Source organism: Cebus imitator, unplaced genomic scaffold (genome assembly GCF_001604975.1).
Source record: "Cebus imitator isolate Cc_AM_T3 unplaced genomic scaffold, Cebus_imitator-1.0 Scaffold411, whole genome shotgun sequence".
In the NCBI taxonomy this organism is placed as follows: domain Eukaryota; kingdom Metazoa; phylum Chordata; class Mammalia; order Primates; family Cebidae; genus Cebus; species Cebus imitator.
In genome coordinates, this window is record NW_016107726.1 from 982698 (window position 1) to 1007891 (window position 25194).

The window sequence follows — 25194 nt, forward strand, 5'->3', positions numbered from 1 at the left end:
TCTGAATCTGCTCTTTTAAAACTAAATACATATAATGTACGTGCATATATAATATACAGGCATATATAAATGCATATATATGTGTATATATGGCACACATAAACAAATTGATCTTCAACAGCATGAGCCATTCACAAACTGAAATACTGTCTCCTTCGCTTTCTGTGTGGTTTAAACCAGGCTGCTAGTAAGCCTACCTAATTCCTTACAAAGTACCAGAAGACAATCATATTTTGATGTCACTCAAGGATAATGCCTAGTAAACCACTATAAAATTCTTTTAAGAGGTCTAAACAAAATCCCTCATTTGAAATCAAAGTGAAATTACTACACTGTCTTTTTTACACGTCTTTCTCTATTTGCACAAGTATGCTTTTTGAAAGTTGATTGGGAGCAATGTGTATGTGTACCTGGCAAGGGAGGCAAAGGACATGGTGAGGAAAATAAGATCTCAGATCATCTTCTAAAGCTCACAAAGCACAGATAAGTGCTCACAGCTTTATTTTTCTTTATAGCTACCACTCGAAACAAGTTATTGGGGGGGGGGGTCTTTACTTATTTACCTATGTAAGTAATATATATTTATTGTAGAAGAACTAGAGTACATAGAAAAGTAGAAATACTACCCCCAAAATAATTTGATTATCTTACTACTAGAGATAGCCATTGCTACATGATGGTATAATAAGAGTCATCAAATGTTTAAGTATAGCGTGGCTGCAGCTGCATACTCTAGGAAATTCACTTGCAAACTCACCTCCCTACTGATTCACTCCTTGATTTTCCTTTCCCTTTTTGTTTTCTCAACCCTTCCCACACTCTTGCTACCTGCTTATACAGAAAAATGTTGGCCCTCTGAGTATGTAGCAACAGCCATTCTCACTGCGGGCCCATTGGCTCAAAGGTCTGCTCTTCATCACAGATCAGACCTGGAGATGAGAGAACCAGGCTCTTCCTATGTGGCTAAGTGAATGAACATTTTCCTGTCAGCTTTATAAATCCACGATTTTCCTCTGTTCAGAGATTTGGTAGAATAGCAACCCACCTTATATGGATGACTGACATTCAAGAATTTGCTTTCTGCTTCAAATTCCCTCTTAGTAGCCTTAGACAGACAGGTACACACCAGGTGACATACCAACCACTGTGTCCCATAGCAACTTTTGCTCAAAGCAGATGGTGGTGCCAGACAGGAGAGATGAGTAGCTCAAACTCAGCCCCTCCAGTTTTTGGGTTGTGTTCAAGTGAAGCTTGTCTTCCCATCGTGTAATCATCCTGTGCCAGGCACATGGGCTGCTTCTAAAGTCTGCATTGTGAGCCTTATTGTTGCTACCTTTTCCCTCCACCCTCACTTCTCACCCCCTTCTGCATCAGGGGATATGTCTTCAGTTTGAATAACTGACCCAGGAGTTTCTCTTTAGCATCCAAAGCTAAGAAATCAATGGTTCAGGACAAGCTGAACTAGACTCGGCACCACACTACATTGCTATGCTGTGGCTCTGCATTTTCCATCAAGGCACACACGACAACAGATTTCCCTGTTTTTTTTAAAAAAATGTTTCCCGGCCAGGCAGCCCAACATTCAGCACAACTTTTCCCTGGTGAAGGTGACTTGTCTCAATTTATCCTTCCATATCATGGGTAGCAAAGGCAATGCCATGCCCTGCCTTACCCCACCATAAGCTCTTCCTTGGAGCAGTTCCCATTACATTGGCAAAATCACTATGCCAGTAAAGCAGTAGACAGGAGGCAGCTGGTCAGAGACCTGGACTGGGCCATCTGTCACTTTGGTGCCAGAGTCACTGCACAGGCAACACGCTGATCTCTCCTAACTAACCTTTGAAAGCAAGGTGATCACACCCTATGCTTAAGTACTATTCTACAAAAAAATTCATTCCAACCTAAAATTCTACCTATAGAACATGATCTTGTCTTTAGAAAATGTACAATCTGTTTCTGTTGATGTTTCTAACAAATGTATCACCAACACTACCACAATATATCTTAATTAGATACCCTTGTACTTCACCACTCTAAAGACAATAATAAAAATGGGTGAAATATGCAAGGAGTTTATACAGGACTCCAAATTGTCACTGTTGTACATGAATATTGAAGCAGATTTGGAAACAGACAAGCCCAGGCACAGATATCAGCTCTGTCACCTACTAGTTCTTGAATATTGATCAAGGTTCAGATTCAGTTTCCACATCTGTGTCACCTACTAGCTCTTGGATATTGGTCGAAGTTCAGATTGAATTTCCACATCTATAACATAATAATAACCATAAGCAACAAGCAAGCTGCTCTTACTGTGTCCCAAACACTGTGCTAAGTGTTGTATATCCACCTTGTCATTCAATTCACACAGCAAGCTTACAAATTAGACACTGTTGTAATACTCATTTTACGAAGGAAGATAGTGAGGTTCAGAGAGTTTGTGTCCTCACAAGAATCAATGTGAAAACTAAATGCAATAGTTATTACTTCTGCTGTTGTCATCATAGATATAAATCACCTTCTTCAAATTGGCTTTTAATACTTTAGTCCAGTTGCATACTCATGTCATACTCTCTTTTCCTTTCTCCCAGACATCACTCTATAAGTTTTTCCCTTCCTTTCTCTATGAAACCTTCCTTTAACTCACTGGGAGTGAGACGATCAATATCTGTGGAACAGAAAATGTACTCGAGTGTTTCAGCTTCATGTTCTTAAGATAAGGCACTTTTTCTCTTAATTAAATATGGTAAATACTAACTCTTAAGCTGATGTGTTTTGTTTCTTTTGTTTGTTTGGTTGGTTTTTTGTGTGTTTTGTTTTGAGATGGAGTTTTGCTGTTTTTGCCCAGGCTGGAGGGCAATGGTGCGATCTCCACTCACTGCAACCTCTGCCTCCTGGGTTCAAGCGATTCCCCTGCCTTGAGTAGCTGGGAATACAGGTGCCCACCGCCACACCAGGCTAACTTTGTATTTTAAGTAGAGACGAGGTTTCACCATGTTGGCCAGGCTGATCTCAAACTCCTAACCTCAGGTGATCCACCCACTTTGGCCTCCCAAAATGCTGGGATTACAGGCATGAGCCACCACACTCTGCTATTTTTTGTTTCTTAATTTATGGATCTATCAGACAAGGCTTACTTAGGCAAAGTTGGCAGTCCCCCTGAGTTTTAGTATTTATTTTTCTGATTACTCAAATTATATAAAATCCAAACAAGACCAAAGTAATTAACTTTGAAAAGAAAAATTTTCCACCACAAAATTCATCTTCTAGAGATAACTGCTAGTAATATAATGTGTATCTTTTTTATGTATATGCTAATCTATTATTATTGCTATTATTTATTTTTACACATGCATACATATATAAATGTACCTTATTCTTTGTAATGTCTGTATAAAATTCTATTGTGGGACTATACGTCATAATACATGTAATTCTTTTGATTTGCCTCTTAGGAAATCAAGCATCTCTGAAGCACTAACATACACACAGTACATGCACATGCACACTCTCTCACAGATGAAATAGCCTCCATATGCTTGTTACTACTGCCAGGAAACTCTACCATTATCTTTTCACTATTAAAATATTTTATTTGTGGATATGTTCTGTTCAAATGCAGGTATCCTCAGTCAGTAACTCATTAAGTGGCTAATACTAAAGCTTGGTGTCTGGATGAATTGGAGAAAGAGGGCAGAAAAGGGAAATGGAGGGAATAAAACAGATAACTTTGCCATTATAATTGTCTTCTGAGCAGTTGTTTTCATTAGTATTATGTCTTTTATGGCATCATCTCTAGAACAACAGGTGGCTCTTTCTACAGTCATCTAAGTGCATCACTCAGTGGTTGATGCCACCCCACATGCTACTTTAAGGAAATTTTTCTTAGGCATTGCAGGGAGCTGGTAATCCTAGTGAAAATGTGCTATCTTTAGATACAAAGGAGATACTACCTATATACCTACAACACAGACTGAATGCCCATACTTCAGGGAGCAGCTGTGAAAGGAACTCAAGTAATAAGCTCATTGCCTTGATCTCCAGAGCTCTGCTCTCTATGTAAATGAGCTGCTTTGTCTGAGCTCTTTAAAAGAAGTCCAGCTCTGGCATTCTATACCCCTTATTTTAGCAAGCTGAGAAAATGGTGATGTATTACAGAATATAAATGGACAGTCCAAAGCCAGAGTGCAGAAAATTTGCCAGTCCTGAGAATCATCTGGAATGCTTTTCAAATTAGATGTCTACCTTTCCCTTCAAATACTGGACTACGGCCTAGGAATCTGCATTCAATAGATTCCTCAGGAAATAATAATGCAGGTCATTTGTAGACCATGCTTCAAAAACACTAAAGGGTACTGTGCTCACAGGGGAAGAATACCAGTACCCTTCATTAAAAAGTTTTGTGTTGATCTCTGATTCCCACCGTGATGAATAACTAGAATTAAAATTACCCTTTTCATGTAGACACCTGAAAAATTGGACAAAATCTGTTATACAACATTAGTTTATGCAATGGATAGCGGGGGACTAAGTTCCATGCTAAAAGAGAAGAGAGCAAGGTGAGTGCTATGATTACCCTAGGGCTCTGCCTGGAGACAATTTCTGGATGCTGTGCAAGGAGGGGGATTTCACACAGGCAATTATTACTATTGTTAACTATAATTATTGCAACTTAAATGTGTCATGCCTGTGCTAAGAAATCAACAAGTCTTTCATTTGTTAAAAGCTTCTAAGAAATAAAAATTATACTTGATGACCATATCTCAGTGTGGAATTCATATTTTCAAGTAAGGCATTTTCTTTCAAGCCTAAATGTTATAAACATAGTTGAAATGACCTCCACTCCTACCATTCTTGAAGGGCAGAAAAATGAAATATAAATCAATATAAAATTTTTCAATATTTCTATTCTTTTATAAACATTAAATATACCAATATTATTAGCTTACTGGTCATTCAGTGTAAAACATACTGACATTGAGTGTGTAATCTGTGAGCCATTCAGATTTTTATCCTCTTCTTTCCTCACTCCCTTACTTCCTTCCCTCCTTTCTCTTCTCTCCCTCTGTCTGTCTTTGGACCCTCTCCATTCCCATCCCTCCCTCTTATGTGATCAAATAGATCAGAAGATATGAAACATGTAAAGATAACACCAGACATCCACCAACATGTTGGTAGTCCTTACAAGGACTTACTTAATAGACAAAGGACCTAAGATGAGTTTTTGGTTTGTGTGTTCCCATTATCTAATGTGTCTTCCCATTATCTAATGTGTCTTTCCATTATCTAAGCTGACTTTTTAAATTTACAATGAATGAATCTGTTGTCAAAAGGCAAGAAAAGTATACTGTAGCATAATAAAACCAGTTTAAAAAATGTAATGTAGTTTGTTTTAAAAAAATATTTTCTACATTTTCATTCTGGAATTAGTCAAGACAAAAAGATACTGTTAGTGAACAAAGCTAACCTGGGCAATTTTTATAATATAATAAAGAAATGATAGGTATGAGTCAGAATAGCTAAACTAGAGTTACCAATGACTTTTTTTAAAAACCATATGTTTAAAGTAATTAACTAAGGAACATATAAATATAGTTTATTATATTTGTATGTTCACTATGCAAAATAATTCTTATATAGTTATACATGTCTAGCAATCCTACTTATATTTATCAAAGAAAGATAAAAACTTACATTCATATAAAAACCTGTATGTGAATGTCTACAGTAGTTTTATTCACAGTCAGTAAAAATTGAAAACAACTAAAATGCCTTTCAGCACTGGCAGAAAGATGATTGGATAAACAAACTGAGTTATAGTCACACAATGAAATACTGCTTAGCAAATAAAACGAACAAATTGCTAATATGCCCAACAACGTGGATGATTCACAAATGAGATTCAAAAGGCTACATACCATATGGCTCCATTCACATGACAAAAAGTACAGTCACAGAAACAGATCATGTATCTCAGATTAGCAGTTCACAGAGGTTGATTATGAAGAGGCAAAGGAAATTTGGTGGGAACAGAGCGGGTGGTGACAGAATGATAAAACTGTTCTCTATCTAGATTGTGGTAGTGATTAAACGACTGTATGCTTTGTCAAATTTATAGAACTATCACTGATTTTACTTCGTGTAAATTATATTCATAAACTGATTAAAAAAAGATGAAAAAGACAAAACTATTTCCTATATTATTTATCATTTTCAGAATTAAATTACAATTATAAAACAAATATTAGAAGAATATTATTTGTTTAAACTCTGATATAACTATTTAATTTATTAGGCAAAACTGATAAATTCCTGGAATTTCTAGATTGTTATAACTGGAATAAAACTTTTAATATAGTTTATTTAGCTAGATTCTTGGGAGTAAAATTTTAAAAATGTCAATTACAGTAAGTAAATATTATCGGTTTGAGTCTTCAACCAAAGACAAGTTTTGGTTCCTCTCTTTGTGTTTTGGCATAACTATCCCCTCAGTGAGGCACGAGTTCTGTCAGTTTTTCTGGGCCCACACACAACTGATAGAAATTCACCCCTGTAGGGAACTCCCCTAAGACAGAATTTGGTGAAAAGGAAAAAAGAGGAACATACTTCAGAACTGCAAGTTACAGGTGCTTTCACCATGCCAAGCATTTTCTGAATTAATAACCCTAGCCACAATTGTTTGCCTTCAGGAAAAAAAATATTATCATCATAGTCATTTGATACAATCACTTTGATTTCCAGTTTGATCTAATCTCAATTGCTGAAAAAGATGAAAGTAATTACATTTACTAGTTTGATGGGATTCAACCGTTAAGTCATAGTGGCCCAGTATAAGACCCATTTAAGGCTCACAATTTCACACTCTTGGATGACTGTGGTGTACTATCTCCCTATTATTTCTTTAGAATCTTATTACTTTTATTGGATAGTCCTAATTGGTTGCACTGAGAAAAGATGAAGGCCTTTGACATCTTGCGTGTTGTAAATTTCTTCTAACACCAGTAGGAAAAGAATTTCTAAATAAAGCAATTAGTGTCTTAAGAAAAATACACAAAGCCATGTTTTTAAATATGTTTTTCAATCAGTAGGTATATTTGCCTCATTAGCACATTTAAATTGTGATGCATGACCAGGTATTAGTTGTTTTTCTTCAATTAGACTGTGCTAATAAAGGAAGAAGCAGCACTAAAATCAAAGCGAATCTCATAAGTGAATTGAACTAAATGTCACTTAAATATTGAACAATACTTACAGACTCATGGGCATATGGCAGCAGGAAAATGCCACCTGGCTCATAGAAGGCACCCAGAAGATAAATGGCTATTATTAATTGATCAGGTAAGAACTAGAGCAAGAGCCACTAACATTACCATAGCAGTAAGTAATAGTATTAATAGATATTAATGGCGTAGACTGAAAATATTCACAGTGCTGCATAAGTACCTAAATGGATGTCTAATAATATAAAATATTGTCCTTCAATCATGTTCAGTAATAGACTTAATTAAAAATAGTTTATCTGCAATCCTTTTAGCTCTCAGGTTTGGACCATATAGTTCATGGCTTTGCATGTTGATTTACAGCAAGACCTAGAAAAATCAGAGTTTTACTATCCTAAACTGCCCTTATGAACTGTAAGATATATGTCTAGAATCTTAGTGCTATATTTTCCCAGTCTCATAATGTGTGAAGTGATGTTAGGTCAGTTTTTATTCACTGTTTTAACTTACTAAAGGAGGATTTCTTTATGATGACAACGAAGAAATAAAAACAAAAGAAAACTTGCATTTCACATACATCATTTTTTATAGACATTCAAGAAAAAATTCTACAGACAATTCAAAATGCTTGTTGCAATGCCACAAAGTTAAAATGATAAAAATTAGTACAAATAACCAGTAGATTGACTGAAAAGTCAGTCAAGAAGATATAGCTAGTTTAGTAATTATTGGTTAAAATTTTTTGGTAATTCAGAATATACTGACCGGGACTATTTCTTATTCAGCTACTTCATAAACATAGCTGATGATGGTACATCTAACATTAAACAAAAAGACAGCCAGCAAAGATAATGGTGGGGTAATCTGGGAGGACAATAATGCATTTGATTGGTGATCTGTGTAATGGTTGTATGATTTATACTGTGGAAAAATTAAAATGAAACAAGCTTTCCCAAACTCCATTTAAGATCATGTTTTCAGAGTTTGACTTCTGCCATACTAGGACTTCCCATCAAGTTCTAGTAGCTTATTCAAAATATAACACAGAAGCCTGAGAGGTAAAACTTCTCCATTACAAAATGATTGGAATACCCACATCTTGTTGAGTAAGGTATATTTTCTTATGGTCTTGGCTACCTTCAATCCTAGTCAAAGCAAATAATGCTCCCTTAGGAGTCTATTTGGAGGCAACAGGATTCTCCTCTGGATAACAAGAGGAGATACCACAATGTAATATCTAAAATGTTGAACAAAGGAGAAACTTACTCTTGTGAACTTGGCTTAGATAAGTGCTCCAGCTTAAGTCTTGGATGCAGAACACTGGAAAAAAATAGAAATATTGCATAGGGCTGGAGGCTTGGGCAGTTGGAAAGGAGATTGGCAGTACTCTGCAAGACAGAGAATAATAAAGGAAAGGGTGCTAATAATGAAGTCTGGATCAGTCTCACAATGACAGTAACTTATAAGTAAGATTCAGCAGATGGCATTTATAATGAGTCAAAACTAATTTGTGATTCTATTTAGCATATAATAAAAGACATTATTGTATGATTTAAAAGAAGATATAGACTTTGTAAGCAGAAGACTTGGGTTCGAAGTCTGGGTCTGCTACCTAATAGTTATAGCAAAAACTATTTGCTGGGTATTCAGCAAAATCTGTCTTCTCTTTTTCCTGGATACCCAGCTGGGCTCCATTTCCCAGTTTCCATTACAGTTACTCATAGCTACAGGTGACTGAATTATAGCTAAGCAAATGACAGCAGAAGTGATATGAATGTGAACAGCAAAATGAAGATGCTGAAGCATTGTCTCAGAGGGGGCAATTAGACATTTGCCAAGCCCTATGCATACATTCAAAAAATTAAAATGGAACAACTCTCCAAGATCTCCTGAACGCTATATTTTTAATTCAAGAACAAACTGAGTACATGCTGCTGGTTCCCCTTCCCACCATTAATCACCAGAAAGGAGAGAAAAAATATTTTTATAATGTACAATTACATAACATTCCAGAGAAAATGAAAAGGACTTGTACCCTTTTTTTATTCATTGAATACACTTCATATTATTTGACACATGGAGTAGAATTAAAGAAGAGTACAATTTTCAAATTCTCATAGATGATGAAGGCTAAGGGAATGGCCAGATTTAATTGCTTTCTGAGTGATTAATTTGGGCACTTCAGTAGAAATAGCCCAGCAGTTTTACTCTTCATCATTATATCCACACATGGGCAAAGGAACAGGCCACAGGGGTATGTTCCTCAAGTAGGAATCAAGATTGTGGGTAGAAAGTTCAAAGAGGCAGAATGGTTTCCTTGGTATCTGGTGACACTTGCCAAGGTCAGGTCAGAAGATCACAATGCTGAAAATTTCTCCCTGAGGCCACAGCAGTTAAATGCCAATGACAAAACTATAATAAAGCAGCCTAAACAAATTATTACAAACCAAGTCACCACTGTATACTTCGGGAAAACGAAAACTGAACTTTATTAGCTGATAAAAGGTCTCTACAAAACACCAAAGTAAATATCACGATGTTTGATGAAAATCAGAAACAAGCTGGCTGCTATGGCTCATGTCTTTAATCCCAGGACTTTGGGAGTCTGAGATAGGCAGATCACTTGACCTCAGGAATTTGAAACCAGCCTGGGCAAGACAGAAAAACCCTGCCTCTACAAAAAATAGAAATTTAGCCAGGCATAGTGGCACCCATCTGTGGTCTTAGATACTTGGCAAGCTGAGGTGAGAGGATGGCTTGACTCTGGGAAACGGAGGATGCAGGGAGCTGAGATCGCACCACTGCACTTGCATGGGCAACAGAGCAAGACCCTATCTCCAAAGGGGAAAAAAATCAGAAACAAGGGAAAAAGTTTTTTCTTTGTTATCACTTCTTAATTAAAACATTGTATTGGAGTGTTAAGACAATAAATAAAAGTATTTTTTAAACTTTCTGAAGTACTTATAAATTAACTAAAAATATTGAGGCTTTTATAAAGAAAACCATAAAATTATCCATAATAATAGAAATGACATTCTGAATAAATTAAGAAATTTATTATAATTCTCTCCAAAAACTAGTCCTAAATTTAGTATTATCCAAATCCAAATTCCAGCAGGATTTCTGAAGGTGTTTGACAGGCTTATTCAAAAATTTGTGTAGGAGGCCTTCACCCTAAGAATATAAAAGACATTTTTAAAAAGAAGAACAAAGACAAGGGATTATCAAAATATATCTAAACATAGTAACAACATAAGAAGTCAAAATTGGCTAGTATTAAAATAAGAATAGAATAGGATATCAATAAATCAGAATAAAGACTTCAGAAACAGACTAATATGTAGCTCAAACTACTTTTCAAACTACTGAGGAAATTATATAGCATTCAAAAAATGGGGTGGGGGCAACTGAATGTTAACTTTAATAATAAAAAGTGAAGTCCCTACCTCACAAAAATCATGAAAACAAGTTTTAAATTGAAGATACAAATATAAAACAATGTTTAAGATAATTATGAAAAAATATATATATAAACATAGAATAAATGAGGTCATCTTCAATAATATATAAAAAACAAATATTAAAAGAATAATTTGCGTACATAAAAATTATAACCTTATTTATACTAAAAGATGCCATTAATAGATTATTAAACCCAACAACAAAAGTGAGAAATATATTTGAAATGTACATAATAAGCAAAAAGTCAGTAAACTGCATATAAAAATAATTACTACAAATTAATATTAAAAGACCCACAAAAATGGGACAAAATGTAAATAGACAATTTCAAAAGAGAAGATCTAAATAAACAGTAAGCATTAGAAAATCTGCAACATCATTGGTCAGGAAGAAATAAAAATTACAGTGAGAATGAGATACCTTTTTTTTTTTTTTTTTTTTTTGAGAAAGAGTCTTGCTCTGTCCCCAGGCTGGAGTGCAGTGGCACCATATCAGCTCACTGCAACCTCTGCCTCCCAGCTTCAAATGATTCTGCTGCCTCAGCCTCCCGAGTAGCTGGGACTGCAGGCATGCACCACCACGCCCAGCTAATTTTTGTGTTTTTAGTAGAGACAGGGTTTCACCATGTTGACAAGAATGGTCTCGATTTCTTGGCCTCGTGATCCACTCGCCCACCTCAGCCTCCTAAAGTGTTGGGATTACAGGTCTGAGCCACCTATGCCCGGCCGAGATGCCATTTTTAAAGACAATTTGATTAGGAAACTGTAAAAAAGCATTACAATATCCAATGCTGTTGAGCCTAAGGAAGACAAGAAACTCCCCAAAAGTGCTAGTGGCAGATTGGTGCAGCTACTTCAGAGAGACATTTTGTGGCATTTGTTAAATTATTTAAAATTATTTAAATTATTTAAAATAATTTAATAATTTGTTAAATTATTTAAATCTCTAAGATGGGCCTCATCACTTCCCGTCTTAGAGTTTTTCTCTAAAGGACTACTCAAACAAGTCTGCAAAGAGGCATACATAAGTATTGCAGCATGAATTAAAAGTGCTTATTTTTTAAAAAATAAGAAAAACATCAATAGAGAAATGCTAATTAATACGATATTCATTCTATGAACTTCCAATATAGTGTGAGAAAAAGTTACTTGAACATAAAAATGTACAGCATCTCATTTATACTTTCAGAAAATCAATTACATGTACCATGATTAAACAGCAATATGTATGCAAATACGTAAAATGTCCTCCTAGCATACAAGTTGCTCATTGATAATCAGGCTTACCTGAGGGAAGGGACTGGAAATTAAACATGATGGTGAAATAAGACTTGATTTTATCATATTTGCATATTTTACAGTGAGAATTCATTCATATATTTATTATTAATTGTGTAGTAAAAATGAAAAACATTTTGTCATGTTTAGGCTCAGCTGGAATGGGATTTAGAAGGTATCTATATCCAGCAGCTTAGCTAGTGTGAGAGACAGAATAACAGTCCCTCAAACATGTCTATGTCCTAATCCTTAGAACATGTAAATATGTTCATTTACAGGGCAAAAGGGACTTTGCAGATGTGTAAAATTAAGAATCTTGAGATAAGGATAATTATTTCAGTGAGTCAAGCGTAATCATAAGGGTCGTATATGAGGTTAGCAGTTGTGCCAGAAAAGGCAATATGACAATGGAAGCAGAGAGAGAGAATGAAAGAAGTTACACTGCTGGTTTTGAAGATGGAGGAAGGACCCAACAGTCAAGGAATACAGGCTGGAAAATACAAGAAGCCAGATTCTCCCCTAACACCTCCAGGAAGGATTCAGTCCTGAGATGTCGAACTTCTGACCTTCAGCGTTGTAACAGACACAACAGCATTTGTGTCTGTTTTGAGCCTCTAAGTTTGTGTTAATTTTTGCAACAGTAGTAGGAAACCAATACAACTAGTTAAAATAATATATGAGTCAGTTAGTAAATATGCAGACATCAACATATAAAAGAGCTACCTTAATTTTTTAAATAGCTTCTATTCTATCCCATAAACAAAGGTATTAATTTCAGAATACATGTAAAAGTTTCTATACAAAGTTAGTATATTGAAGTATGGAATAAGAGAGTAGATCCAAATTATTAATACCAGCAACAATTTTCATCAAAGATAGTTGTCTAGGACTTTTTCCTTCCTGACAGGTAAGTTTCCAGAGATGCTACCTTGCTTGTGGTCAAGCTGTAGAGACACATTTTAGTATTAGCTATAAATAAGCTCTTCTTGATTCTAAGATATCCTATCTTACTTGCCAGACTGTTCATCTTTTTATCAGATATTGCTCTGAACTGAGATTTAGAACAAACATTTTATAATTCCCCCCCCCCCAAATTCTTCCATGGAAAAGTATTTCAGCCCCGTGGATAGATTACAGGGTTACAGAGGACATCCGTTTCTCAGGAGAAAAAAGTCCTCGGCACACATTGCAGCTCATTCTCAGCAATTTTGTCTTCTTAATTAACAACAGAATATATATATATAGATAGATAGATAGATATAAATTTTAAAAATATTGAAGTATCTTTGAAAGCATGTTTGATTTTAGCTTCTGTTAAAATCAGATTGAGCAACTAAATTCACCACTTGTGTTTTCACTGACAACATTTTTCCATATTAATGTCTCCTATTAGTAATTTATTTTCCATCATCAAAAAGCACTTAAAATACCAATGGCTTACTTCAGAGCAAGTTCATGGATGAAAGCCCCTGATTGGCTACTAATGGATCAGGTTCATAACCTCTCTTTTGTTTATTTATTTTTAAGCACTATCTTCAAGTCTATATTTCAAATGGACTATCTTTTTTTATAGAATACTTATATGAAAGTCTGGAGTGAGGGATGCTATTTTTGTGAGAAAAGTGGGATGGGGAAAGGAGAAGTTTAAGGTAAACTTTTGCATCAATAGAATCAGTCTATTACCATGAAATTGAAACGTAAGACAAATTGCCCTTTTTCCAACTTCTATTAATGTCAACTTCTCAGTATACAGTGTCTTCTGGTTTTTGAGGAAACTGCTTTTCTGACAGTGTCTCAGGCAGAAATAGTACAAAGCACAGAGAGAAAGTGAGAAGGTTATGAGAACCATAAAAGACAGAGTAGGAGTCTGTATAGGCCAAGACTTGTAAAAGGAGAATGATTTTTAAATAAAACAAGTCATTCTCTTTTATATTTTCAGGTCAGTTCTATTTAACTATTTTGTTGATTTGTTCCTTCAGAGTAGACAGGTTTTGTTCTCATTCAGTAATAGTATAAACAGAAATGCATAGAGGTCAGGAAGACAAAATTTAGAGTCAAGAGCATTGGATTGTAAATTCCAGCTCTGCCAAGTCCCAGACCTTGGCGATGGACAAATTTCATACCATTCTTTGAGCCTTGGCTCCTCATCTGTTAGATGTGAATGGGAGTTCACATTTGAATTCCTTCATGTGGCTGTCACGAGTATTACGTGAGATATAAGCCTCTTCCCACCATGTCTGGCATATGCTGAGGACTCATTAGGAAACAACTGTTACTGTGCAGTTTGCAGTTTTTAAATCACTATGATAATCAGGAAAGCTTGCTGTAACTAATAAAATTCTTACACTCGGTTTAAGCTCATTTTTTCTTGCTTAAATCTCTATAATCCTAGCCTAAATATATACCATGACACTCACCTAAGTAGGCAAAAAGTAGTTTAATCCATAAGGCCAGTCACATCTGTTTACTGCTGGACTTTACGAAAACAAGAAGATATTTTGAATTAGATAATAAATCTGAAGAAGATATATGTCATATTTTTCAGTAATGAAACACCCAAACTGAATTTCTATCAAGACTATAGTTTGAGAAGCTAGCACTAAATTCTGTACCCTCCATCCACTGGGGTATTTATCCTCAAAGCAGGGAATGAACCAAAAGGTCCATAGTATGGTAACAGGCTCCAGTGAAACTATGGCTCTTAGTCTCTTTTATTATTCATTCATTTAATCAATAGGTATAGTTTGGATATTCACTACTCTCCAGTCATAGTTCTAAGGGTTGGAAATAGAGCAGAAGATGAAATAACCTCGTCCTTAAATACTACAGATGTTGTTTTAAACACTTTAAACACTATAGACAATAGTATATATTACAATATATAACCGGACAGGCTATAAACAACTAGGTAATAAATATATAGCATGTCCTTCATTCAATGTCATTATATTATAAAGTTGATGAGAAAAAAAAATGGATTCCCGGAAAAAGCCACTGTCCATGCGGAGTTTGTACATTCTCTCCATGTTTGCGTGGATTTTCTCCGGGTACTCCGGTTTCCTCCCATATCCTAAAGCTGTGCCCGTTAGGAGAATCAGTGTTTCTGCATGGTCCCAGTGAGAATGAGTGCATGTGTGTGAGTGCACCCTGCAATGGACTGCCAGACTGTCCAAGGCTGGTTCTTGTCTTGCATCTGAACTACTGGAATGGGCTCCAGCCACCTGCCACCCTGAACTGGAGTATGACAGAAAATGAGTACAAATTATTGTCAAAAACAATTTTTTATTTTTAAGTCTAAGATAATCATACTATTGCATGACAATAAATGAGGCAGGCACTCAGTAAGCCTGCCTATATGCAATTGTTTGATTTTGAACTACAAGGTGTTAGGAGGTGCTCCTTCCAACTTTTACTTCGCAGACATTTATTCCTTGATTTAACCTACCACCATTATGACCACCATCAATCACTGATTCTCCAAACTTCAGTAATAATTTTCTTGCTTGTGTCGATTAGATTTTCTTAGATGTATATATCACTCACGTTTATTTCAATATTTAATATTAGAAGTGTTTTGGTCTTTATTAAGAAGTTCAATGGTGTTTTGTGACAATAAATATGCTGTAGGAACTTAGCTCTTGTTTATATCAATTAGCTGATGGTAACACTGATTTTGTTATAGGTGGTTTGGCTTAAAGACACAGTTTACAAGAACCTATCAACAATGTTAAGTGAGAACCTACTGTATATTTTTGAATATGAACTATTGTCAAAAACTATGCAAAGCGAGGGTTATAAGGAGTGCCAGCTTGGAAGTTGGGTGAGGCGAGGATAAGGAAACGCTTTTCTGAAAAGATGATAAATGAGCAGAGACCCAAAGGAATGTGTCATGAAGGCAACTAAGGATAGAGTGTTTCAAGCTAGGATCCTTGGGCTGACCACAAAGATTATATTTAGTGATTAATGACAGTGATTCAGCATTCGCTAAACATCTTCCAGAAAAAGTAAAACAAGATTCTGAATTTACATAACTTATGGCTTTAAAAAGTATTTCCAACTTTATATTTCAATGACAGCACAAAATCACCAAGAATGAGATCTTAGATATGTATAGTTTTCAAGTACTTTAGGTAAAATCAATCTGCACTGGAGAATGTAATGAATCAGCTATAGGACAACGTCCAATTAGCTGCTTTACTGTGGCCAAAAAAGAAGTGATTCACAACTGGACAGCAGAAAATACTTTACATGGGGATAAATTGTAATTGCAATCGTGACAGGGCATTTCATGGAAGCCTGAAGGAAGGGCAATTATTCCCAATCTTGAGGCCAACGAACAAGCAAAAATCTTAAATAACCTCATTAGCTTTAAACAGGAATACAATCATCAAAAAATTGATGTAACATATATTCAATAAGAAAAGCCACAGCTGCACAAACAAGAAAGAGTATCTTCTCAAAAGACAATTGCACAACAAATGACACAATCAACACAGTGAAAAGGCAACCTACCTGTATTAGTTAATTCTTACACTACTATAAAGAAGTACCTGAGTCTGGGTAATTTATAAAGAAAAGAGGTTTAATTGGCTCACGGTTCCACAGGAAACTTATAAACATGGCAGATGGCAAAGGAGAAACAGGCTCATCTTACATGGCCAGAGGAGAAGGAAGACAGAGAAGGCGGGAGGTGCCACACACTTTTAAACAACCAGATCATTAGAACTCACTATCACAACAACAGCACAAAGGGAGATGTTGTTAACCATGAGAAACTGCACCCATGATCCAATCACCTCCCACCAGGCCCCCTCTCTAGCACTGGGTATTGCATTTCAACATGAGATTAGGGTGGTGACACAGACACAAACCATATCATTCCACTCCTGGCTCCTCCCAAATCTCATATTATTCTTACATTTCAAAGGTTAATGAACAGTCCTCAAAGTCTTAACTCATTCAGTATTAATTCAAAAGTCCACAGTCCAATGTCTCATCTGAAACAAGGCTAGTTCCTTCTGCCTATGAGCCTGTAAAATCAAAAACAAGTTAGTTACTTCCAAGGTACAATGGAAGTACAGGCATTGGGTAACTACCCCCATTCAAAAAGGGAGAAATTGGCCAGAAGAAAGGGGCTACAGGCCCCAAGCAATGCTTAAATCCAGCAGGGTGTTAAAGCTCCAAAATAATCTCTTTCGACTCCATGTCCCACATCCAGGGCACACTGGTTAAAGGGGTAGACTCCCAAAGCCTTGGGCAGCTCCATCCCTGTGGCTTTGCAGGGTCCATCCCCTGCAGCTGCTCTCAGGGTCTGGCATTAAGTGCCTGTGGCTTTCCAGGTGCATGGTGCAAGGTGTTGGTGGAGCTACTATTCTGGAGTCTGAAGGATGGTAGCCCTCTTCTCACAGCTCCACTATGCAGTGCCTCAGTGGGGACTCTCTGTGGGGGCCCCAATCCATATTTCCCTCTACACTGTCCAAGCAGAAGTTCATGAGGGCTCTGCCCCTGCATCAGGCTTCTACCTGAACACCCATGCTTTTCCATACATCTTCTGAAATCTAGACAGAGGTTCCCAAGCCTCTACTTTTGCATTCTGTGCACCCGCAGGTTTAACACAATATGGAAGTCACCAAGGCTTATAGCTTACAGCCTCTGAAGCAGCAGACTAAGCTGTACCTGGGCCCCTATTAGCCATAGCTGATGTTGGAGCAGCTGGGATACAGGGAGCAGTGTCCCAGGGCTGCTCAGAGCAGCAGGGCCCTGGGCCTGGCACACAAAACCACTCTTCCCTCCTAGGCCTCTGGGCTGCCGGAGGGTCTCTGAAATGCCTTCCAGGTTTTTTCCCCATTGTTTTGGCTAACAGAACTTGCACTTCTTTTAGTTATGCGAATTTATGCAGCCTGCTTGAATTCCTCCACAGGAAAAAATAAAATAAAAGAGTTTTTCTTTCCTATCACATGCCCAGGCTGCAAATTTTCCACTGTTATGCTCTACTTCCTCTTTAAATATAAGTTCAAGTTTCAGGTCGTTTCTTCGCTCATGTGTATTAGCTTGGCTGTTAGAAACAGCTAGTTCACATCTTGAACATTTTGCTGCTGAGAAATTTCTTCCTCCAGATACGCTAAATCATCATTCTCAAGTTCAAATTTTCACAAATCACAGCTCCACTATGTAGTGCCTCAGTGGGGACTCTCTGTGGGGGACCCAATCCATATTTCCCCTCCACACTGCCCAAGGGGCACAATGGCAGGGGCACAATGCCTCCAAGCTCTTTGATAAAGCACAGCAAAAGTAACCTTTACTCCAGTTTCCAATAAGTTCCTCATTTCCATCTGAGACCTCCTCAGCCTGGACTTCACTGTCCACATCACTATCAGAATTTTGGTCACAGCAATTTAATAAGTCTCTAGGAAGTCCCTAATTTTCCCTCATCCTCTTTTCTTCTTCAGAGCCCTCCACACTTTTCCAACCTCTGCCCATTACCCAGTTCCACAGTTACTTCCACATTTTCAGGTATGCTTATAGCAATGCCCACTCCTCCTCGGTACCAATTTTCCGTACTAGTCCATTCTCGCACTGCTATAAAGAAATACCTGAGACTGGGTAATTTATAAAGAAAAGAAGTGTAATTGGCTCACAGTGCCACAGGCTGTACAGAAAGCATGATACTGGCCACCTGCTTGGCTTCTGCAGAGGCTTCAGGAAACTTTAAATTATGGCAGAAGGGGAAGGGGAAGAAGGCTCAACTTACATGGCTAAAGCAGAAGGAAGAGAGAGGGGGCATGTGGCACACACTTTTAAACATGCACATTTCATGAGAGTTCACTGTCACAATGACAGCACAAAGTGGGAGGATATTAACCATGAGAAACTGTGCACATTATTTAATCACCTCCCACCTGGCCCCACCTCCAGTATTGAGGATTAGATTTCAACCTGAGATTTGGGTGGACACTCAGATCCAAACCATATCACTACCAAATGGGAGAAAATATTTGCGAACCATATACTTGCAAAGGGTTAATACCTAAAATATATTAAAAGTTTCTACAACTTAACAACAACAATAAAATCTGATTTTTAAAAATGAGCAAATGACTTGAATATTATTTCTCCAAAGAATATAGACAAAGAGCCAACAGGCATATGAAAGATGCTGAATATCACTAGTCATCAAGAAAAATTAAATCAAAACCAAAGTGATATAATACCTCACACTCGTTAAGATGAGTACTCTCAAAAAATAAAAATAAGTATGAAACAGAAAATAACAAGTGTTGGTTATAACATTTATGCTATACAAAATAACAAGTGTTGTTTATGATACCTGTTATAGTCCCGTGCACTGTTTTTAGGAATGTAAGGTGGTGTAGCTGCTATTAAAAACAGCATAGAGGTTCCCCCAGAAACTTAAAATTAGGATTACCATGTTATCCAGCAATATTACTTCTGGAGACATATCTAAAGGAATCGTAAACAAGATCTCAAAGAGATATTTGCCTACCCATGTTCATTGCAGTATTATTCACAATAGCTAAAAAGTGGAAGCAATCTAAATGTTTATCAACACTGGATGCATGAATAAACAAAATGTGATATATACATATAATGAAATATTATTCAGCCTTAGAAAGAAAGAAAATCCTGTGACATGCTACAGCATCGATTAACCTAAAGGACATTGCATTAAAAAGCCAGGCACACAACTACCTGATTTAACTTATATGAGAAATCTAAAGCAGTCAAATTCTTAGAAACAGGAAGGAGAATAGTGATTACCAAGGGCTGGGGAGAGGCAGGACAAAGGAATTTGTTATTCAATGTGTACACTTGTGTTTTGTAAGATGAGAAAGTCCTAGAGATCTGTTACACAAGGTACATATAGTTACTACTGTATTGCACACTTAAAATTAGTTAAAAGTCAATTTTATGTTGTGTTTTGTGCCACATAAGAAAAAGACAATAATAATACAAAATGCACTTTCAAAATCCCCAAAATAACCTATGAATTTATTCCATTACATATATCTTTATCATGTACATGAGAGGCATTTCAATTCTCAATGCAATAAGATTATATGACATAACAGTGTATGAATATTTTTATTTAAATGAAAGTAACTATTTAGCCCTAATCATCATGCAGCTTTGTAATGATGAGTCTTTGAATTATCAAAACCTCACTTTCATGTTTTCTACCATAATTTGGTTTGAGAAGACCTCTGTGTCAGTTTAGCCTTGGGCTTAGATCTAGTATTTTTATTGGTTGTGTTTTCAAAAGACTGCTGCTGGCTACCAAGCTATCTGACACAGGCTGACCAGGTAACTACACTTTGAACGGTCTGCCAATGCAAAATTTAATTGTATGATTGTGAACTTGCACATGTTCATACTAGATAAGTTTTTATTGTGTGTTTCTGTATTTTTTTTCCAAGACTAATAAAATGTTTTGTTTACCTCTTATGAGTTTCTTGCTATTCATTTCCAAAGAATCTTAAACTTCTTGGGAAGGTTGCCTGAGCTCATTCAAAACAGAGAAGCAATGTCAGGTGTTTTGTGTTGAGTGGATTACCAGCTACTCAAAATGGTGCCACACTGCCTATGGCAGATGTCAGGAGACAATTTATACATAACAAGACATGTATTAAATTTAAAGAGCTGCACCCAATGAGCTAGGCTCAGCGCTAGATAAAAAACAGAGGGGATAAAAGAAGTCCTAGTGTTAAATTATATTGACTTAAACAGCTTAATACATTTTAGCTTGTCAGCAGTATGATAAATGTAAGTCTAGAAAATTATATTACAAAATCATGATCATTTTCCAGGTTAGAATAGAATAAGGGTTCTTGAAAATTGAAATTGGATGGAATTGAAAGTGAAGAATATGGGACCTAAATCACATATTATGCAAGTGTGAGACGATTACCAATTTCAGATTGCATTCCTCTATTAAATTTCACAGCCATTAATGAAAAATTATCACTATTGCAATCTTCAACAAATGCAATTTATCTAAATACTGTGTTTGAAAATACTGAGATCCTACAAATTGTTCTAGTTATTGCCAAGTCCTGAAATTGATAGAGAAATGATAGAAAGGTAGGGTATAGAACAATTGATCAACTATTTCATTACCTTGAAGGACCTGAGATAACCAAATACATTCGTGTTCTTAAAATACTAAGATTTTCATTCAAACTTAGAGAACCTGAGCTTCTGAAACAAACAGGATGGGGCATGTCTGGTGATCAATTACAGAAAACCTTAGATTGTTAAAGTTAAGATATTGCCCCTGAGGAATTAATTGACTATAAAGACATGTCTGGACAACCTATTTCAAAATGGATTTTATTCACCCACTGAGGTTCTCAGTATTATAAAAATAATTAGACAAAATCTAGTGTGGGTAAGTGCTACAGGATAGAATTATAAGTAAATGTGAAACTTGAGGAAACATACTTCTAAATTAGCTCTTATTGGCAAAAGAGGAAAAGTACATTTTTAAAATATAAATACATACACAAACATATTCCACACCAGTCTTTATTTTTATTTATTGAATTCATTAGCTTGAATCACATTTTTTTTTTGTTTCAAATATGTTAGTCCATATTTAAAGGGACTTCATGACCAGATAGCATTAGGGCCATACGAGATTAGTATGCTGAGTGTTTTATCTAGAGCATCTTATTTAATCCTCACAATAACCCTATGAGACATTACCATACCAATCCTGACAGAAGGGTTTTTCAGTGGAAATATGCTTGACTTCAACAGCATGATTACTAATGAGTGTGGCAGGGCATGTTAGACTGAGCAGATGGCTTCTTGTATCCAGCAAGGAGCCCCTACGAGATCATGACATAGCTCTTATTTTTACAGTTCACAACTTGGCAAGAATGGCATGTTCAAACAGTCAGTTATTTTCAAAACATTAAATTTAAAACAAAGAGAATCCAGCAGTATGAACAGAGACTATAAATTCTACGAAGGCAAGAATTCACTGATGTCTTCCAAATGTTTAGAACACTACCTGGTGCACACAGATAGCAAGTGCTCAATAAATATCTGCTTAATGACTGAATAAATGACAATTTGCATTCAATGATTTTTGTCTGATGTTTCACGTTATACATGCATATCTTGGGGCAAGGGTCTATATTTTTTATCAGATTCTCAAAAGAGTCTGGGAAATAAGTTATGATCCACAGCTGGAAGGAATGAAAAATTTCTACCCTGCACAGCAAGTGGGATTAGATGGCCTCCAAGTAGTTTTCAACTCTAACATCTGATCTCAAAGTACTTGTATCTTTTATAATGTCAGTATGTTTACACCTCACAGTGCATCAGGCCTTAAAGCCTGACTTCTTACCATGAGATTGAAGGGTCTCTTTCCATAAAGAAATTATAAAGTGTAATGAAGCAGTGGGGAGTCCACTGGAATTCTAGAAGCCCGTCATGGAGGGGATCTCCTGTTCCACTCATATAGGAAGCTCTACTCTCCTGTCTTTTTATATCAAGCCAAGTGTATTATTAGAGTTCTCCAAAGGGACAGAACCAATAGGATACGAGTATATATAAGAGGGAGTTTATTAGGGAGAACTGGCTTACACAATTACAAGGCAAAATCCCACAACAGGCTGTCTGCAAACTGGAAAAGAGAGAAGCCAATAGCAGCTCAGACCCCGTCCAAAAGGCTCAAAACCAGGAAAGTCAACAGTGCAGCCTTCAATCTGTCACTGAAGGCCTGAGAGCCCCAGGTCTCAGAGTTTAAGGGTTGGAATCTGATATCCAAAGGCAGGAGGAACAGAAGCAAGCCTCCAGCACAGGAAGAAGAAAAAGGACAAGAAAACTCAGCAAACAAACTTATCCTACCTTCTTCTGCCTGGTTTTTTCTAGCAGGCTGGCCCAGTTGCATGGTCCCCACCCACATTGAGAGTGGGTCTTCCTCTTCCAGTCCACCAACTTATCTGTCAGTGTCCTCTGGCGATACCCTCACAGGCACACCCCGAAACAATACTTTACCAGCCATCTAGGCATTCCTCAATCCAATCAAGTTGACATCTATTAACCATCACACCAAGCCACGAGAACAAACAACCTCAGGAGCAATTCATGTGTTGTGAATTTCCATGGGTGGAACTGGATTTAATGTGTTGTAACTACACATTCTAGTCTACTGTCTCATGTGGCCAATTACACTGTTATATACATTTTCTAAATAGATAATTAATGCCTACAGTCTACAAATGTTTTTCTGACTTGTGTTTATATAAAAAGCCGCACACTGAAATAAAAATAAAATCAAATATAGTTGTATATTTAACAAATTCTCTATTTAAAAGAAGGGCTTTGGGGTGATCGATTCTAAGCCCACAATTTGAGACACAAGGCCCAAAGGAATAATAATCTCAATTAACAAATTTCTTATGCTAAAGGATATTTAAAAGTCTAAAAAGGAAACCTCATAAATTAAGCCATTAGAATTTGTTTATAGGATATGGTTCACAGGTGACAAGGAGAAATTGCAGATTTTTTTTTCACATAGGTTTAAATTATCTTTGTGCGCCTGATCTGATCCTGATTCCAGTCTTCTACAAAGTCTAAGAAAAGAGGAAGAGAAAGAATTCAGGAAATGGAGATTTCTTTGAAGTTTAGATTGAAAAAAGCCAGAACAAAGAACAGAACAGGAGGAAAATCTGGGACTTAGGGGTGAGAATTTCTCTGAATCCTCCAGCTCTAAGGTGAGTGCATCCCGCATGACTTGCTCTGGTCTCCACTGTCTGCTGAATGATTTCCTTCCCTCCTTCCGCTTCTGCACTTCCTCCTTAAAGAAATGCTTCTAGCCTAGTGTAAAGCTCTCTATTCACAGTGCAACCTCAGTTTATGCTGTTCAACTAAACAAAGTTGAAACTGTTTTAATCCCACTATTATGGAGTCCTAGGCTAAAGTTATTACACAGCTTGTCTTATTCCCATAGTGTGAGAGCAGTGTTACCCTTGAACTTGGAGCTGTCAAAGGAAATCGTGTGAAACTATTATGTCTCTGCAAGTGCCTCATTATCTCAGCCATGGAAAAGAATGTTTTCTGATTATTCTCTACTGTTCTCTTGCATGAGGTCTGCATTTCATATGTATTGACATTTTATAGTTGACCTTCAAGCTGGTTGACAGATTTCAACAGTGATGTTGAACAATGAGAAATAAATCACTCTCCCTACCAACACTGTGCTGTTGATAGTTCCTCCTTCTCACTTTCTTAGCTCTATTATTTATTATCCTCTCCTACTATAAAGAACTAAAAGTACATTACTATAACATTGGCCTATGAACTATGCTAGAAAGACAGCTTATCCAACATCATCAGAAATATAAAGTAGGCACTAAAGATAAGAAATAGCTTCTCCAAAATCATAATTTTTAAATCAAATGCTTGTGATACTATAGTTTATGTTTACAGATCCTGGCAGATATGGACCAATGTTTATCAATAGAGGTATTTTTGTGGCAACTGATTTTGACATTTTTAAGAAGGCACAAATGTAGAAAATGGGCTAAATCTCACTTTTCTTTTTATAATATCCAGGTTCTTTGGCTATCATATTCTGCATGTGTACACCAAATATATAAATATGTATAAACATGTAAATGTGAATAATTCTAAACTACCTATGTATATCTAGTGGTTTATATAAATTGTAAGCATATAATTTTAGGATATTTGTTATTTTAGAAGATTTATAAAAATGTGAGTGCCTTAAACAGTTTAAAACTATATTGAAAACTATCAACATGTTTAAATAGTTAAGCTGAGGGGAGTAGGTTGTGAGAGCAGCAAAATGCTGAGAGTATTTCAACTCTATATTATTTTGTGTGCATACTCATGAATTCAAGACCTTCTCTGTGACTAGCATAATCTGTTTATAAATTTATGCATATGAAAGGTAAAATAACCTAAGTAGCATTTATGTACCTTTTATAATGGGAAATTATATCAAATTAAAACAATGAATTAAAATGCTTGATAAAAGCATGGACCAGGGCTTCTGAGTATTTTGCCAGAAGAAAGCAGAAAGCTGAGTAAAGTATCTGATTTGAAAAGTCATCCAAAATGATCTAAATGTGAAGAAAGAAGCTATGAGAGTGAGAGGCTTGAATTTCATGAAATTTAAAAGTACCTAGATTTATTATAGGTTTTAACCATATACTTTGAGTAAAAAATTCAGTTTGTTTTGT